This window comes from Nomascus leucogenys, chromosome 22a, assembly GCF_006542625.1.
Source record: "Nomascus leucogenys isolate Asia chromosome 22a, Asia_NLE_v1, whole genome shotgun sequence".
Lineage (NCBI taxonomy): Eukaryota > Metazoa > Chordata > Mammalia > Primates > Hylobatidae > Nomascus > Nomascus leucogenys.
The window spans coordinates 78,276,660-78,291,823 of NC_044402.1; the positions used below are offsets into that span (position 1 = coordinate 78,276,660).

Consider the following 15,164-nt stretch of genomic DNA (forward strand, 5'->3'; position numbering starts at 1 on the left):
TTTGAAAATTAAGCAGGACATTTTTTTAATTCCTGATCTGATAAATGAGATTAAATTCTCCAATATTACTAAGAATGCTTCATTTGGCCTACTTCTTACTATTGATTAGAATAATTTACAGTGTGGTAAGAGTAGATGTTAATTTCTGTAAATCTGATAGCAATACAAATAAATTTTATCCAAGTAAAGATGCAAATGATTTCTGTGCAGGAGAAAAGAAAAGCTCAATGGTTACAACTGTATTGACTGGTAGTAACCATTTTAAAAAGCTAATCTAGCAATCTTATGCTGGCATTCTTTCAGTGCCTGTTTTAGAACCAACTTTGCCACCCTGCGGTTTCTCTTTTTAATGAGTTAAACAAATCTTTGATACATGCTTGCATTAGATTTCTGCAAGAGTTAAGTTTTTAACTTTTTGAAAATTATCTTCAATACAACAAATATGTACTGTCTTCTGTGTCAAGCAGTGTAGTATACAATGGAATTACAAACGTGAAAGTAAAAGAAAATAAAATCTCTGCAGTTATGGAGCTTGCTTTATGGTAGGGAGCTTAATTTGCCCTGGCTCCTCAAAACTAGTGCTCCCTGGAAAAAATAAGTGCACTTCTGGTTTCACACCTTAAGAAAACAATGAGAAATGTCCAGAGAATGAGAGAAAATAAAGATCTTTTAAAAATATTTTTTCCATCAGAGGAATAGCAACTGAGGGATATAAGAAATGGAATAGGAAATAATAGGAAATAATGGCGTTTTAAAGCCATAGAACCTATAGATCTACAGAGAATGGATAAGATATATACATGTCTCTTAATGAAATGACAAGATGTTTGAACTCTTGTAAAAGAAGTTGGAAAAACTACTAAAAGGAAAAAGCACTTCTTTCTAAAATGTTAGAACATCTTACTCCAACATAAATTACAAGCTGAAAAGAAAAACAGGGACAAAACTTTTATTTGTTTTGTTTTCTAAATTCATTTTTAATGTATAAGGGGAAAGTTAAGGACTATGTATCATTCAACTTCAGCATTCCATAGAATGCATTAGCTGTGTCCTCCAGTAAAATGGCTTATAGTGCCATGATCAAAGTCAGACACTGTATTCATGAACCACGATTGACCTTGTATGTAGGAAAGAACTGAATCTTCCCTAAAGAGAGGTCTGGCCTTTGTCCTTGGCTCCTGACAGGTAATCTCTAAACCCTTGGAATGCCTGATTAATGTGCAAAGAGTAACGGTGTGATTTAGAATGGGGGCTTTGAGCCACACCAACAATATGATTTGGGTGGGAGCTTTGGGACACATGGTATCAGTTGACCACTGGAGGGAGTCAGAGGTCAGCCGCATGGGCAGGCTAACCCCATTTTTGTGATCAAGCCCCAATAAAGACTCTAGACACTAAGGCTCAGGCCCTGGTTGGCAAAATTTCATGCATCTTGTCACACATGATAGCCAGGAGACATTGACACTATCCATGACTCCATAAGCAGAGTCCACATGTGGAATTTTCCTAGACTCTGCCCCATGCTAATGTTAATCTGTATGATTTCCTGTAGTAAACTGTAACTGTGAGTGTAACAGCTTTCACTGAGTTCTTTGAGCCCTTCTAGCAAATTATTGAAACTGAGCATGGTCTTGGGAACTCCAAAACTCATAAATGGTGTCAGGAGTGAGGGAAGTATTGTAGACTATGTTCCCTAACTTTACACTTGTATCATAATTCTTAGGTTCCTGTGTCTTTAGAAGAAAAATGAAGATACTAATCTTCACTAGTGTCTTTAGAAGAAAAATGAAGATACTGATGTTTACTGATCTTTGGTTAAATATTGATTATCCAGTGTCTATAAAGTACTGGATAGTATAGGGAGATACCAAAGAAATAATAAATAAGGTCTCTAACCTTTTAAGACTTAACATTTGTGATGGTTAATTGGTATGTGTCAATTTGACTGAGCTAAGGGGTGCCCAGATAGCTGGCAAAGCATTATTTCTGGGTGGTCTGTGAAGTGTTTCTGGAAGAGATTAGCATTCAAATCAATAAAATGAGTAAAGAAGATTGTCCTGAGCAACGTGGGTGGGCATTGTCCAATCCACTGAGGGCTCAGATACAAAGGAAGAGGAAGGGCAAATGTGCTCTCTTTGTTTGAGCTAGGACATCCATTTTTCCCGTCCTCAGACACTGGGACTCCTGATTCTCTGGTCTTTGAACTCAGACTGAATTACATCACCAGCTTTCCTGGTTCTTTAGCTTGCAGACAGTAGACTGTGGGTCTTCTTAGCTTCCACAATTACGTGAACCAACTCCTAGAATAAATCTCTTTATCTCTATCTATTATCTATCCATCTATCTATCTATCTAGTCTCCTATTGGTTCTTTTTCTCAGGAGAACCACAACTACTGCAACATTTTAAAGAAGAAAAATTTAAAGTGCAAGGTGAGTTGACCTCTGAGGTTAGATTCACAGCCAAACTGACCCTGAGTCATCAGATTATTTGGCAAGGCAATATACACGTGGTATCAGTCCATGATGAGGGCAGCAAGATGAACAGTTGAGAAGTAACATAATTCTGGAGATGTAAACTCATCTGCCAGCCTCTCAGTCCTCAAAAGCAGGAGTGGGCAAAGGATGGCCCATGGGCCATATCTGGCCTACCACCTGTTTTTATTAATAAAGTTTCATTGTAACAAAGCCATACTCATTAATTTAAGTATTATCTGTGCCTGCTTTCTACTATAACAGTAGAGTGAATAGTTGCAATTGAGATCGTACAGGCCAAAAAGCCTAAAATATTTAGTAGACAGACCTTTATTTTTAAAAGTTTGCCAACTTCTCTGGTGTAGAGCCATTTCTAGGCCAGATCAGTTATTTTCGCTAAATTGTTAATGGCTAATGATAGGTTAATGTATTCATATTCCCATGTAATATAGCTATATTCAGAAGGAGGATTCTTGGAGTCATAATCTTTTAATTTGAAACAATACTGCAATGATAGAAATTTTAGGCACCAGGGTAAGTGGTAAGAGATCTACTTGAGGATATATCCCCAGTTGGCAGGGGACAGTTCCACTCCAATTAAGCCTGTTGTCCAGGGACAATTATTAACAGTGCCCACTTTCACGCTCACAAGTGTCTTTGAATAGCAAATTCTAGGCAGGCAGGCCATTGGCTGCTCCTCAAAGCATCAGACAACTTATATTTTAAAAAAGAATTGAAAATATAATGCATTCAAATAGAAAATTGTTTATAGTCAGATACTTGGGTTAAAAAATCAAACAGCAAAAACAGCTTAAATATTTGGATATAATTTAATGGGATGTATAGAATGACACTGCAGAAATTATGACCAATACCAAATAGGTGAAGGCATAAATAAAATAGAATAGAATTTATGCTTTATTCCTGACTTGGATCAATTATATAATTCTTAGTTTTATTAATTTTAAAAGTTTACTATCTAAATCCAACTTTGATTTTATTATACATTTACTAAATGAACATGGATTAAATAAATTAATATACACACACTAAGTAAAAAAGAGAATCTTTTTTTTTAAGGGTCAAAATTTTATTTTTTAGTTTTTTTTTATTTTATTTTTTTAATTTTTAGACAGCATCTTACTCTGTCACCCAGGATGGAGTGTGGTGGCATGATCTCAGCTCACTGCAACCTCCACCTCCCAGGTTCAAGTGATTCTCGTGCCTCAGCCCCTGGAATAGCTGGGATTACAGGCACAAGTCACATGGTTATGAGTATTTTTTTCTATTTTAGCCATTCAAATAGATATATAATGACATTTCATTGTGATTTAATTTTTTATTCAGTAATAGCTAATGGTATTTGACATCTTTTAGTGTGTTATTGGCCATCTTTCTTTAGTGAAATGTCCTTTTATATCTTCTTATCATTTGCCCATTTTCTAATTGGATTATTTGTTTTTCTACTGCATATTTTCTCCCCATCTGTATCTGTTGTTTCCTTATTCTTATAGGGACATAAGGGATATAAAAGATGTCAAATGCCATGATCTATTACAGAATACAATTTTTATTATTATTATTGTTATACTTTAAGTTTTAGGGTACATGTGCACAATGTGCAGGTTTGTTACATATGTATCCATGTACCATGTTGGTGTGCTGCACCCATTAATTCATCATTTAGCATTAGGTAAAAAAGAGAATCTTATAAGGGAAATATCAGAAGTGGTTTCCAGATCAATGATACTAAACAACTGGTTTCAAGCTCCCTTTACTGCTGATCAGCCCTGATTATCGCACCCTGGGGAAGGGAGTGTACCTGCCAAGTGAAGTAAACAAAACATCTCCCTGCTTGTTCTTTCGAAAAGCTCCATGGACAGAAGTTTTTTGATTTGGATATTTATCAAGTGCTAGTTGGTCTGGCTTCTCTCTGTTCTTTTAATTTAAAAACAAGCTAAAAAAATAAAATCTATGCTCAAATAGATATTCCCGGCACCAAAATAAAAATTATTTACTAAGTAATCATGATTTTTGTTTTCTAATTTTCTGAATCTCTATTTTTCTATAAGAGGACTACTCAAAATGGCAAAAGAATGAATTAAATAGGCCAAGTGTGGTGGCTCACACCTGTAATGCCAGCACTTTGGGAAGTCAAGGTGGATAGATAACTGAGATCAGGAGTTCGAGACCAGCATGACCAACATGGTGAAACCCCATCTCTACTAAAAATACAAAAATCAGCCTCGCATGGTGGCACGCACCTTTAATCCCAGCTACTCAGCAGGCTGAGGCAGGAGAATCGCTTGAATCTGGGAAGTGGAGGCTGCAGTGAGCCGAGATGCGCCACTGCACTCCAGCCTAAGTGACAGAGCAAGACTCTGTCTCAAAAAAAAAAAAAAAGAAAGAAAGAAAGAAAAAGAATGACTCAAACAATCATCTCTTACTATGCTTCTTAATAAATCTCTCACGCCAATTTACTCTAATCATTTATTCATGCAGTCAGCATTTATCAAATACTTAGAGCACCAAGCACTGCTATAGGCTCTGTAAACACCAAGGGGCACAAGTCATATCCTATCCTTGAGAAACTCACAACACAGTAGAGAGGAGGAAACAGTTCACAAATGTTTCACCACAATGTATGTCCAAAATGCTACCAGTGCACAGAGGAAGGTGTTAAGGAAGTCTTCATGTGAACTGTGTGACAAGCAGGAATCCTCTAGGCTGACAAGTGGGGGAAGTTTCCCAGGCTGAGGGAACAAATGAATTTGTTCTGGGAGAAAATAGAGAACTCTCAAAAGAGCTTAACTGAACATAATTCAATAAAGGGGCAAGCTATAAAAGTGTGGGTAGGGTGAAAAGAACCCAATAAGGAATCGTGAGGCACCCAGGGACTAGCAACTTTGGAAAGCAGTTAACACTCTTAGGTCTGAGGTTGCACAAGAGGGAGGGAGGGGAGAAGGGAAGGGTGATTTTGAGATCCTGGAGGTGATTTTGATATCCATGTGAAGAGAAGCCATGGAAAGATCTAGCCACCCCTAGAACTGATAAAGAAGGAATAAGGAAAATAACTACACCCAATGTCTTTCACTCCTCTGGCCCTTAAATCTTCTGCTCATACTTTCTATTTGTCAAACCCAACTGGCAGCCAGAGGACGAGAGCCCAAGTGGTGTGGTAAGCAAAGATCAGCCCTCAAGTGCACTGAGGTGAAGATGAAAAGATCAACCATAGGTAGTTGGGGAGTGGAGAGGTTCCAGAGAGTAGCCAGTTAAGAGTTGACAATGTTGAACTTTACCTGAGCTCTGTGCTCCCCCAAAATAGTAATGATAAAGAAATCTCCCTACCACTGTTCCAGAATTGGCTATCCTCAACAGACCACTCTGCCCTAGCACATTTCAAAATAAGACATTTCTCCATCCTTCCTCATGACTCCTGTAAGGCTCATGAATGATGTAGGTAACTCCTTTGTCTATACGTTTCTGTGAAACCCCAAGTGCTTTTCTTTTTCTTTGAGATATTCACCATTAATGAGCATTCTCCCTATTGCAATAGCCAGATGAAATGATCTTCATTGTCTGGGCATTTTGTCTTTCACTGGGAGTATTTGCACAAAGATGTGTGTCTTTTGTGCTAATAGGCTAGTATTTGCTAATAGGCTAGTATATGCTTAGGCTCCCATGGGGAGGTGGGGTAGAGGTGAAGAAAAGGATAGAGCAAGGCTGAGGACCAAAAAGGAGAACTGCAAGTTAAGTTAGAAGCAGAAGTGATGGGCCTTGAATGTTGGGTAGTGTGAGCTTTATTATACAAGCAATAGACAATTACCAATGTTTTGAATCATAGGAGAGGCCAGTGCATGTTTAGAAAGAAGCAGTAATTGATTGAAAAGAAGAGTGCCCTGTTTGCAAGCAAGAAATGAGTCAGGAGAAAAATGTCCTAGCAAGAAATCAGTAAAGACAGAGTGAAGAAGGTGGTAGAAAGAGTGAGAAGGAAGGGCTAGAAATGATGTTCCAAGGTAGAAGCAACAGATCATAGACACAAGTGAATGTAGAATAGTGAGAATGACTTAGAAACTACTCTATGGCGGCCACCCCGTCTGGGAGGTGAGGAGCGCCTCTGCCCGGCCGCCCCGTCCGGGAAGAAGTGAGGAGCGCCTCTGCCCGGCCGCCCCGTCCGGGAAGAAGTGAGGAGCGCCTCTGCCCGGCCGCCCCGTCTGGGAAGTGAGGAGAGCCTCTGCCCGGCCACCCATCGTCTGGGAAGTGAGGAGCGCCTCTGCCCGGCCACCCATTGTCTGGGAAGTGAGGGGCGCTTCTGCCCGGCCACCTATCGTCTGGGAAGAAGTGAGGAACGTCTCTGCCTGGCCGCCCCGTCTGGGAAGTGAGGAGCGCCTCTGCCCGGCCGCCCCGTGTCTGGGAAGAAGTGAGGAGCGCCTCTGCCCGGCCGCTCCGTCTGGGAGGTCTACCACGGAGGCCAGAAGCAATGTGGGGGCTGGACGTGGTGGCTCACGCCTGTGGTCCTGGAACTCTGGGGGGCGAGGCGGGTTGATCACTTCGGGCTAGGAGTTCGAGACCAGTCTGGCCAACTTGGTGAAACATGAAAAATACAACAGACAAACCAACCAACCAACTCAGTGACAACAAAACAGGTCTACCCTGGAGTCATACTCTAATTTTTTCTATTTTCCTCCCTTTCTGATCCTTTATCCCACTTTCTTTTTCTTCCTCTTCCTTCTCCCTCTTCTTTGTCAAATAGAGGATTGAGTTATTATCACTGATCCATATAAAGTCCCTCTCTCATTTATTTTAACTCCCACCCCCCATTTCTATTCCCCGACTTCCCATGTGTAACCTTCCTAATATGTTTGATACGCATCTTTTTGTTTGTATGTATTTTTAGAAAATGTTTGTTTTTGTGTGCAAAAAAAATTAATAAAAAAATGGGAAAAAAAAAGAAACTACTCTATGGTTTTTAGCTTGAGTTACTTACTAAATGGTGATGATTCTATTGGCTAAATAGGAAACATCAGAGGTGGAGAAGATTTGGGATGGGATGTATTGGAGATGGACAGTGGGGTTAGGGGTTCAGTAGTTGGAGATTATATATATATGCATATGTATGTTTATTTAACATATAAATGATTAATGACGTGAGTTGATTTACTATATTGAGATACAGTTATTAATAAAATGAGTTAATATGTATGAACAAGTAATATGATACATTAATGATGTGACTGTGTGTGTGTGTGTGTGTGTGTATATATAGTAGTATATATGCACATTTTTTCAGTTAATATAATTGGCCATCTTTATCCATGGGTTCTGCACCCACAACCAAATGCAGGTCGAAAATACAGCATTCAGGGCAATGTGAAACCTGCAGATACAGAAGGCTGACTTTTCATATCTGTGGGTTCTGCAGGGCTGACTGCAGGACTTGAGTGTGCATAGATTTTGGTATCCATGTGCTGTCCTGGAAGCAATACCCCACAGATACTGAGGGATGACTGTGTATATAACAATAATAGTTTGGGTAATCATCAGAGGATTTTTTTAATACTCTTCACTTTGCATACCAGAAAAACACTTGGAGCAAAAATCAAACTGAATTTAAGTGGGCTTCTTTATAGGCAGAAGGAAAATCAAAGAAGGAAAGGTAGGGAAATGGAAAGTAAGTGATATAGAGAGGAAAGGCTGAGGCAATTTTTACAATTCACTTGAGAAGGAGGGCACTTAATTACAGACTGCCCCAGAACAATTGGAGGATGCTCACCCCATCTCTTCCCCTTGAGTGTAGGATTCAGGAAGACCATCTAGTTCACTGGCTTAATTGTAGGTATATTTACGTAAGGACCAAGGAGCTAAGGAGGATATAAGAAAACAAGTGTGCCTAGCTAGCTTATGCTTCACAGTTTTGTAAAGAAACTCCAGATACTAGCCAGGTATTTATAAGCTTAGTTAGAAAGTACTTCATAGAGTTCTTAACAATGAAATAGCTGCCAGCCATCAGGATGATACATGAGAAGAGAACACTTGTAAAAACTAGGACTTGAGACAGTGCCTTAGGACATAAGATTAAAATGTCTACATTCACTTTCCTTGACTACACACAAAAATAAATAGAAATAATAGTAAATGCATGAGCTGGAAAGAACTAAGCAGTGATAGGAATTGCTTAGACAAGTTCATAGGATGGAATAACAGTAAGCAGGGAATATTCAGTTCAAGGAGCTAAATAGTTCCTAATGTTAACAGCAGCAGCCAGCTATGCAGCAATCTTTCTTTCTTCCCAGTCTAATGGAAAATGCCATTGACAAAATTACTTAAAATCAATGGACTGAAACACTTAAGAGAAGCAAAAGGGGGCAAAATATTAATTTTGTCAGGAGAAGGGGCTAGAACGGCATTCCTCATTTCTATTTTTGGCATCCATTCAGTAAACCGAACAGTTTACACCCGAGTACCTAGCTTAAAGACCATGAATGCAGTTTCTAACACAGAGTTAAGATCTTGGTGAATCAAAGCTTCTACAACCAGAATTAATTTTTTCTCCCTTATTCCCTTCAAATATAAAGGCCATAAAATATAAATTTGCAATAAGCAGTTTTTTTTAAGTATTAGAATCACAAAATACAAATAGAACTTTTGTTTTCAGGAATTATTCTAATAAAATAGAAATAAAACTTATTTTTGGAGGGAGAAACTTTTATTTCCCTGAAATGATACTGTTTTGTTTTCTAATTATAAAAGTAGTATACAGAATGCCAGTAGAGATGGTGCTATAAGTTCATGCTTTTACATATCTGATCTCTTCCAAAAACAGAGCAAAGACTGATAAAACACAGAGGAAATCAGAAAGACATTTAGAGATTGAAAGGAAGAGAGAAGAAAAGGAGAGGGGTAGGGAGGAGAAGGGAAAGGAGGGAAAAGATCTCTAAAGTCACAAGCCTGAAGACATGTAGGCCTGCTGAACTCCAAGTCCAGAAACAGGCTGGCAATGATGGTCAGAATTTCAGCTCCTGCTGGGGCGTGGGGAACAGGTGACCCAGCTTCACCCCAAGAAACTGAACCAAGCTGCTTCTAGCTTGTTGTAATATTACTACATAGCAGGAAATCTGAGCCACCAGAATAAGTCTTGGTTCTTGATTAGGGGTCAGGGAGCTGGGTAAACTGTTAGACAGGTAGGAAAGAGGGCAAGAGAGAAAGAAAGCAAGCAATGACATAAGCAAACAAACAAAAACACTCTCCCATCAAAATCAGCTGCAATCCCAAATTCAAAAACACGTAATTAATACAAACAACTAAATCAACAACCTACATAATTGGACAAAAAATATTGAGGAATCTGTTAAGCTAAAAACTTGAACACACCTGTAATCAGAGATTGATAGATGAAGAATAGAAAAGTATCAAGAATATAGATGACTTGGACAACATTTCATTCTTGATTAACGGGGTCTTAGGAAACGTCAGCTGGACAAGCCCTTAAAAAAAAAAAAGATTTTCCTCAGCTGGGTGCGGTGGCTCACTCTTGTAATCCCAACACTTTGGGAGGCCAAAGTGGAAGGATTGCCTGAGCACAGTGGTTCGAGCCCAGCTTTGGCAACTAGTGGAAGCTCATTTCTACAAAAATTAGCTGGATGTGGTGGTGTGCACCTGAAGTCCTAGCTACTTGAGAGGCTGAGGTGGGAGGATCACTTGAGGCTGGGAGGTCAAGGCTGCAGTGAGCTGTGATGGTGCCACTACACTCCAGCCTAGGTGACAGAGTGAAACCCTGTCTCAAACAAACAAACAAACAAACAAGCAAACAAACAAAAAGGACTTTGCTCCCTGAGAGAAAAGAGAGGGATGTGAAAAGAAGCTTCTCTTTCTTCTCCTGGACACAGTTATGTGTGGACGTGCTGCCTGGTGCACTATAAAGGGAAAAGCCAGCTGGTGATGGCCAACCACTGAGACAAGCAGAGGGCAATGGACAGAGCCTGGGTCCCTGATCACATAATCTGACTGCTGCGTCATCCCCAGAACCACCTCCTGGAGACTTCTAGTCATGTAAGTTAATCAATGTTCTCAGTGTGAAAGCCACTTGCCCTTGAATACTCTGTTACTTGCAGGAGTCACCCAAATTGATCCATAAATTAGATCAATTTCAATCAAAATCTGTACAGAGTTTTCATGGAACTTGCTAAGCTGCTATTAAAATTTTATGGAAGAATGACAGGTCAAGAATAAGCAAGCCAGTTTTAAAGGGGAACAACACTGAGGACTTGGCCTATCGGATATCAAAATGCATTACAAAATTACAAAAATTCAGATAGACACTGGTGCAGAAATAAACAAATAGACCAGCAGGACAAAATTGTGAGCTCAGAAACAGACCCACGTATATATGGAAACACTATAATTTTGAAGTGCCATTACAAAGTGGAGACAAAACAGTTCTAAGACAATTGGTTATACACACACCGCTTTATACTCCACACAAAAACAAATTCTAGATGGATAAAAAAGACCATGCATACCAAATAGATGTAAAAAGATATACAATAATGCCATTATAGCTAAAGGTAGATGAAGATTTTTATAACAAAACCCTTAAAGCAAAAATCAAAAAGGGAAGTTAATAAATTTGACACATTAAAATTAAAATATTCCACAAATATACCTGTTGAGAGAGGCCATCCACAAAACCAAGCCATGCATGTCAGGACTGCAAGTCCCTAGTTCATTTCTCAGGATTGTATTTGCAGTGAGCAAACCTGTGAGATGAAGTAACATCTTTCCACAGACAAACATCAGGCTTGATACCACTCCACAGAAAAGGGATATATTTCCCAAGCACAGTGTTGTAATATGACCTCTTCTGTAACATGACCCAGTGCATGTGCAGGCCCACACCCACATGTTGCACCTGTGGAACTTGGAGAACATGGGGACCCAGCACCATTGTTATGGTTTACAATATAAGGTTTACATTTGTATCTACAAGTATATACTCCACTGTTTTTTAGCCTTACTTCGATATTTAAATACGTTCAATACTCAATACCCATCTGACTTATCCCAACTTCCCCACTCATCACCTGCTTGGCTAGATTTCACTCTCATATTTTTCAGGAAGGGCTTCTTAGAACTACATTTGCTGTGCTCTTCTTTGCATATTTGAAAACATCTCTCTGCGACTTGTGTAATTGCCTATGAGTTTGGCTTTAAATTTTGGATTTAAAATTATAGGGTCACATTTTCTTTCCCTGAGGACTTTGTAGATATTGCCCATTGTCCTCCAGCACAGGAGACTGCAACTAGGAAGTCTAACATCAGAATGAATTTTCCTGCAATAGGTGCTTTAATTTTTTTGTGTGTAAATGCCCATATGCTTTTTTCAATATCTTTGGAGTCTATTAACACCAAATGTGTTTCAGTGCTAAGCAGTCAGTATCAATTTTGCCTGAAATGGTGTGTTCCTTCAGTCTGTAAATCCACGATTGCCTTTATTTCAGTAAAATGTCCTAGTGTTATCATTTTGAATGTTTTTTTTTCCTGTTCCATTTGCCATGTTCTCTTTAGAGTTGCCCAGAATACTTAGTTTGGACCTCTGTTATTCTCATTCCATTTTTATCATTCTCCTTTTTTAATGCTTTATTATTTTCCATTTTATTTTCAATTTTATTATTTGTGTCCCTAAAAGTATTTTAGAAGTATTATTTCTTCTTGTTTTTAATGTAGTATTGCTTTCTGTGCAGCTACATATTTTTCTTCTACTTTTCTCCAAGTTCTACCAACCCAGTTTCTTATCTTTTATACTGCTTATCATTTATTCCTTAAGCTTTTGTATCTCTTTCTTGAACAACTTTATTTTTCCTGAGAGATCTTATTTTTTTTATTTCATTTCACAGAAAACTTTAAGCATTTTTCTGGTGTGTGTTTTTCACTTGGCTTTTGTTTTCACATCCCTTCCTACTTCTTTTCTTATAGTATCTTTGCATGAGCCCCATGCTAGTGGCTCTTTGTTGTGTGTTAATGTTTAAATGAATAATGGATGGGGAGGGGAATGATTTAGGGTGGCTGCATTTGAATTTCAGTTTATTGTCTTTGAGTGTTTTCTCACCAACACTGCTCTGAGCAGCCATTTCAGCTTCTGCCTGGTGAGAAGTCTCCTATGCTTACTGTAAAGTCCAATATGACATAGATATTTTTGTGTAATGAATTAGCCTTTAAATCTCTTCAGCTGGCCAAGATAAGCAGCTGCAGGGTGACTTGCCATTCATGTTCCCATTTATCCTGATGCATCAACAGCCTTGTTTCCAGGATGACTTGTCTGCAACTTTCCTTGTTGCACTCACCCTGGCCACACCTTCTGCCAATCTATGGCAGCAAGGAGGACTCAAGAAACATCCCCGAGCCTGCCCAGGCACCTGCTCTTACTGTTTCAAGCCAGTATACATGACTTATTTTGGTGAACATTGTGCTCTGCCCAAGATGGCTGAAGGCAAGTAACCTCACCCAGCCTTTTATTAAATGCTTCATCTTATCTAATTTCTACTGAATTAAGCAGCCCTCCCAACCTTATATGGGGTGGAAGTGGAGTGATGACTTGTGGTATGGAGTTATGAGTCCTTCTTTTGTGGATTATGGAGTCTGCATGTCTTGTCCTGGGTCCAGATTGGTCTTTAATTGCTAAAAGTTAAGATAAATCCATTTAGCAAATCCTCTCTCCTGACACCCTGACTTTTAAGTTTGTTCTCTTGCAGGTTGACTACCTGCCCTTTCCTTCCATGAGATAATAAACTCATGACTCCTCCTGGAAGAGAAGATACAAGAAAATATGACTCAAAAGGAGAAAATTTAAAGCTCCGTCAATTTAATAGTTGTGAAAATGTAATCTCATTTATGTACCCATGTTTTGATAAAAACAGCTTCTTTTTATATATGTTGTTTCTCCCCTTTATTATTCACCTAAAATTATATCAAAGACATTGTTCCTATGAATATAGTCATATATCATTGTTTTAAAACACTACATAGAATTTCATTATATAAACTTCTATTGATATTTGAATTATTTACATTTTCACTACTATAGGAATGCAGTAAGTATTCTTATATACTCATTTTGGTCTCGTCTCCATCCATTTCATTATTCTAAATTTTAAGAGGAGGAGTTGCTGGGTGCAAAGGCTATCCCTTTTTCAAGTTAAAATATATTTTCAGCTATTCAGGAGGCTGGGGCAAGAGAATTGCTTGAACCCGGGAGGCGGAGGTTGCAGTGAGCCGAGATCACGCCACTGCACTCCAGCCTGGGCCTCCAGCCTGGGTGACAGAGCAAGACTCCATCTCCAAATATATTTTACCAAACTGATGACCATAAAAGTTATCTCAACTTAAGTTCCCACTATCAGTAATGAGAAAGTCAATTTTCTAATGCCCATACTCACACTGGTTATTATAATTATTTTTAAGCTTTACCAATCTGATGGCTGAAAAAATCATAGAGCTGTTTGAAAGTGCTTATTCTCATCAGAATTGAATGACTGTTCTAAAAAGCCTTTACCTACCAAATGAATAAAACATATTAACCAGTATTTTTGCATTTTATTTTTTAACATTGAATCTTTGATTCATCTGAAGTTTACATTGGCAATACAGAAATAAGGCAAAAAGATGGGTACTCATTTTTCAATGTTATAAGAGGGCAAAGGATTATCTAGAACAGGGGTCTGTAAACCCTTGTCTGCTAGTCAAATCTGATCTACTACCTATTTTTGTCAATAAAGTTTTATTGCAACACAGCCATGATCATTCTTTATATATATTGTCTATGACTGCTTCTGTGTTACAATGGGCAAAGTTGAGTGGCTGCAATAGAGACTATGTGACTTGCAAACCCTAAAATATTTACTATCTGGGCATTTACAGAAAAAATTGCCAATTTCTGATCTAAGAAATGTACTTAGTTCCTTCCTCTCACTGGTTAATACAGATAAAAGACTCCAGATTTAGTGAAATTACATGTTAACTTGTACCTTTCTCTGGCAGAGATACAAGTCATTCTCTCCAATAGAAAAAATAATCTTGAAGGTTATGGTTTATGGCTTAGTTTTGTCTTTAACCAGTATTGTTTTTAACCTTGAAATTGTATCTTAACATTACCCATAAACACCTAACTTCTCAAGTGCTCTTTGGACTGGTTTTAACATCATATTGGCTCCCTCATACATTAATGAGTTTAAAAAATCTTCAACTTGCATTTATTTTATATTTATATGAACCATAATTTTGCCTTTTATAAAATTATATTTTTATAGGTATGAACTAGAAATCCAGCTTCTTACGTTTTTTTTCCAAATTGCCAGCCATTTGCTTCCAAAACATTTATAGAATAATACATCATTCTCCCCATCTATCTAATCGTTATATATGTGAATTGAATACAAGATAACTAATTAGAGAATATAATTTGCATATTGATTATAGATTTAAAAGTTCACAGATACAGCTATACAAAAAAGTAACATATTCTTTTTCTATAACTCAACTAAATTTATCTGCTTGAGCCCCAAGTCTGCTTATTGGCAGAAGACAAAAGAGATTACTCCAGTTAAACTCAGCCACTTCAGGTTTTCTCAGTCATTTCAGATTTAGACTCATTTAATACTGAAATTTTCACCAAGGAGACATGCACCTTTCCAGGTGC

General features: G+C 38.2%; 1 protein-coding gene across 3 annotated transcripts in view; it reads right to left on the reverse strand.

Moving 5' to 3' along the window:
- Nucleotides 1-15,164, reverse strand: part of PDE11A (phosphodiesterase 11A) — a 428,560-nt gene that overhangs the window by 234,117 nt on the left and 179,279 nt on the right. The window contains exon 1 of one of the 3 annotated variants that reach the window (XM_030803550.1): nt 11,136-11,255. The exons of the other annotated variants lie outside the window; for them this stretch is intronic. The gene's annotated coding sequence lies outside the window, so the exon portion shown is untranslated. Of the gene's footprint in view, nt 1-11,135; nt 11,256-15,164 lie in introns of those variants that run through there. 3 annotated transcript variants of the gene reach the window in all.